The sequence below is a fragment of the Echinops telfairi genome, unplaced genomic scaffold, assembly GCF_000313985.2.
Source record: "Echinops telfairi isolate 266 unplaced genomic scaffold, ASM31398v2 ScPeMD7_5805;HRSCAF=6673, whole genome shotgun sequence".
In the NCBI taxonomy this organism is placed as follows: Eukaryota; Metazoa; Chordata; class Mammalia; order Afrosoricida; family Tenrecidae; genus Echinops; species Echinops telfairi.
In genome coordinates, this window is record NW_022109704.1 from 1,843,735 (window position 1) to 1,848,192 (window position 4,458).

Genomic DNA, 4,458 nt, shown 5'->3' on the forward strand with positions numbered 1-4,458 from the left:
AAAAAAAAAGTTGTATGAGCCCCCAATAAAATGATTTAAAAAAAGAAAGAAAAGGCCAATTTAATAACTCAAATAAATAAATAAAAACAAAGTTCTTCTGCTGTGGAAACCTCATCCAGAGTTCTCGTCCTCTGATCTCTCATAGCTAGTCAGTGATAGAGTTTAGTGTTCTGAGACGCAGACTTCGTCCCTGAGCCAGAACACAACAATTCTCATGTTCCTTTTGGATCATTATTGTAAAACAAAACAAACAGACAAACAAAAACCACCACCTTAGATACAATGGTGAACTCAGGAGCGCCTACATTTCTACTCCGCGTGGCCCCAAATTATAAGCATTAATAGACCCAACTTACAAATAAGCATCCAAAGAACGTGGCTTAGCCACCTAGCCAGTAATGATGGAACTGAGTCATCAGATCCAGCATGAAAAAGGAATTGGTGTAGGATCATTCGGGTAGAGCACTCAGCTCTCTGTGGGAAGCTGGGCAAATCGCCGGCAGTTTCGAACGGCCTTGCTCACCTCTGCACAGCATGCCACGGAGGCTACAGAACTGAACCCAAATGTCAGGAGTTTCCTTCTCCACATGAGTTTTTTTTCGTTTTGTTTTGTTTTATAAATCATTTTATTGGGGGCTCTTACAGCTCTTATAACAATCCATACATCATTTGTACATATGTTGCCATCATCCTTTTCAAAACATTTTTTTCAACTTAAGCCCTTAATATCAGCTCCTCTTTTTTCCCTCCCCCCTCATGAGCCCTTGATAAATTATAAGTTGTTATTATTTTTATATCTTACATTGTCCGCTATCTCCCTTCACCCACGTTTCTGTTGTTTGTCCCCCTGGGGAGGGGGGGCGAGTTATACATCAATCTCCTTTCCCCATTTCTTCCCCTTCCCCCCCACCCCACCTCTCCCCTTACCCTCATGGTATTGCTACTCCCATTATTGCTCTTGAGGAGTTTAATTGTCCTGGATCTGTGTGTCCAGAGCTCTTCTCTGTACCAAGTGTACAGACTGGTCTATTCAGATTTGTAAGATAGAACTGGGGTCATGATACTGGAGGGGCCCGGGGGAGGAAGCATTAAATAACTAAGGAATGTTGTATTTCCATAGGCGCTGTACTGCACCCTGGCTGACTCGTTCTTTCCTTGTGACAATTCTGTGAGGGGATGTCCAACTGTTTACATATGGGGTTTGGGTCTATATTCCAACCCCCCTTGTTCACATTGAAATGGTTGCTTGTTTTGGGTCTTCTGATACCTGATTCCTGCTCCCTTTAATCCCTCATGATCACACAGGCTGGTGTGCTTCTTCCATGTAGGCTTTGTTGCTTCCCTGCTAGATGGCCACTTGTTTAACTTCAAGCCTTTAAGACCCCAGACACTTTACTTTTGATAGTCGGGCACCATTAACTTTCTTTACCACATTTGCTTGTGCACCCATTTTGTCTTCAGTCATCGAGCTAGGAGGGTGAGCATCACAGAATGCCAGGTTGTTAGAACAAAGTCTTCTTGCATTGAGGCAGGGCTTGAGCAGAGGCCCAAAGTCCGTCTACTACCTCAATGTATTGCCATATAAATATATGAACATATGCCATTGCCTCTATTTTTATGAATGAATATATTTATATATGTACAAACCTATGTGTATACCTGTAGCCATAGCTTTGCTTCCTAGATCTTTCCTGTTTCCTTTTGCCTTCCTCCTGCCCCACCATTCCACTCACCATTCCTCTGCCTCTTAGTAATTCCTCTCATCTAGACTTCTGTGGCTCCAACATCCCCAGGATCTCTACGTCCTCCTCGTTGTTGATTTTAATTCCTGAGATTTCCCCTGTCTATGGCATTGTTTGCTCACCCCTTTCTTACCTCTCCTCCTCCCCCCCAAGTCCCTCCAGAACTGTCAGTCTCGTTGCTTTCTCTTCAAACTTGCTTCTCATGCCTATCTTGTAGGCAAACCAACAATGAAGGAGACAAAACAAATGAAAGCAAAAGAATGAATAAACAAACAAACAAAACCTAACCAAAAAAGTGTATGTATGGATTGTGTTAAGAGCTGTACGAGCCCCCAGTAAAAAATTTTTTTTAATTTTAAAAAGAAAAAAGCCTACCTAATTCCAGGTCTGTCTGATGACCCATATGACTGTTTCCCTGCCGATCTTGAGGAGTCCGGGAGCTGCCCTCCTAAGCTGAAGTCTCTTTGGGGGCCTCCTCAGGGCTGTGTGGATTGGCTTTGCTCCCATTGCTGATCTGTTATGTTCCCTTCTTGGGTCTCTCCTGTGGGGGGTTCAAACTGGACTCACTCCTGCTGTGTGTCCCCAGTATTGTCCTCTGTCATGGTATGCTCCAGCAAGGGGACATCACTTGAGCCCTTGTCGACCTTACAGTCCTCTCTGTGCCTTGCAGCTCCATGCAGGGCTGCCATGGTATTTTCAGTCTCAGATGCATGTGAAAGTTGGACACCGAATAAGGAAGACTGAAGAATAATCAATGCATTTGAATCATAGTGCACATCTCTCCTTATTTTAAACTGGCTTACTGGGGTCGCTATATACTTTTTACATTGGAATTCACACCCCGAGGGAGCCACATACAGATAGTCAGGTTAGGAATAATCAATCATAGGATGCCACTGTTGAATAGCAGGCAGACAGAACAATAAGTTTTCTCAGGTCTTAGGAGAATCTCAGGATGTCCCTGTTGACTAACCAGATAGCAGGAAGTAGCTTTTAAGTCACCTACAGTCAGATGAGGCAAATATGAGAGTATTCTCAGGGTTATCTGCCCTTCCAGGAGACATCTGCCTCCAATGGGTCTGCCTCTGAGAAATATAGATTGTTATCCCATGAAATCCCAAAGACACTAAGGTGGAGAACAAAGAAACTACAGCATAAAAAAACCACAAATACAATGCAATGTATTCTGTAATTTACAGTTCAGGAGCCTGGTGGTGTAATGGGTTAAACATTGGACTGCTCAAGGCCAGGTCAGCACCTGGCACTTCTCCTGAGAAAGACGAGGGACAGGCAGTTCCACCCACTCCTACAGTGTCACTGTGAGTCAGAGTCAACCCGATGGTCACGAGTTTTAGAGTTTCATGTCTTGAAAGTTTTTTGCTTGTTTGTTTGTTTTTACAGTATTCAATGCTGGTATACATTCTCTAACTTTTGTGGCTGTGTCGGAGTGATTTTGCTTCTATATAGACTCAATTCCCCAAAGTAGAATTTCTAGAGCAGCGGTTCTCAACCTGTGAATCGCGACCCCTTTGGGGATCGAACGACCCTTTCACAGTAGCAAATTTACAGTAATGAAGTAGCAACGAAAATAATGTTATGGTTGGGAGTCATCACAACATGAGGAACTGTATGAAAGGGTTGCGGCACTAGGAAGGTTGAGAACCACTGTTCTAGAGGAAAAGATAATGCTTTCAAATTTCCCCCGTGGCAAGATCATACAGACAGTACGATGCATAAATCCTAGATGGAAACCAAATCCCAGACCCACTGCCTTCGAGCGGGTGGTTCCCACTCACAGCAGTCCTCTAGGACAGGGTCAACTGGCCCTGGGCCGTTCCCAACTGACTGTTCATGGGAGTAGAATTAGGTCTTTCAGAGACAAGAGACAGAGTGAGGCCTTTAATTAATCGATTGATTGAGGGAGGTGAAATTTGTAGGGAACAGGAAATCAAAGGGAATGAAGTGAAAGGAGTTTAAGAAAGCCAGATAGAGAAAGGTTAGAGCTGGCCCTTTGTGTACAGCCAGAGAAGTAACTAACTTAACAGGTATAAAGTCCCCGAGAGCCGCTATTACATAAAGGAAGAGTCTAACCAACTACAGCAGAGTCTGGCGAGGAAGGAGTTAATTGGGTCCTCCCTGGCTGCAGTCCCTGCCTGCCATTTTTTGCTGCCAAGAGCAACTTTATGGCAGAGAACCAGCGGGTGAGAAAAGAAGGAGAGAAAAAGAGAAAGTAATTGACAGACAGACAGGCAGACCTGCCTTTCCTCACAGCAGAATCAAGAGAGCGGTAAGAGACTGAACAAGGCTGAATTTGGGTACTTAGGTCTTTAGGATGTCTACAACTCTTTTAGACAGGAGGGTGCCCTCTCATCTTCTGGTTGGTGTTGTTAAGACCCCACATGCAGAGGGATAAATGGACCCCAGCTTTGGCGAGTGGTTGTCACTTAATCAAGCAGGAAGAAGGGCAGAGTAAGGAATGACTGGGCTGTCCTTAGTAATGCTACCACCAGTCCCTAGTGGTAGAAAGCCCAGTATCTCTCCCACTCAAAACATATATGCACGAATCTGTGTAACCATTAAGACCAAGAAATAAAGACTTTTCCAGAACCCCAGAAGCTTCCCTTATGCCTCTTCCAAGTCAATACTCCTTCGAAGTCAAAATTCAGCAAAGGAAACCAGATCTATCAGCTTAGAGTCACTTTGCCTCTTCTTCTTC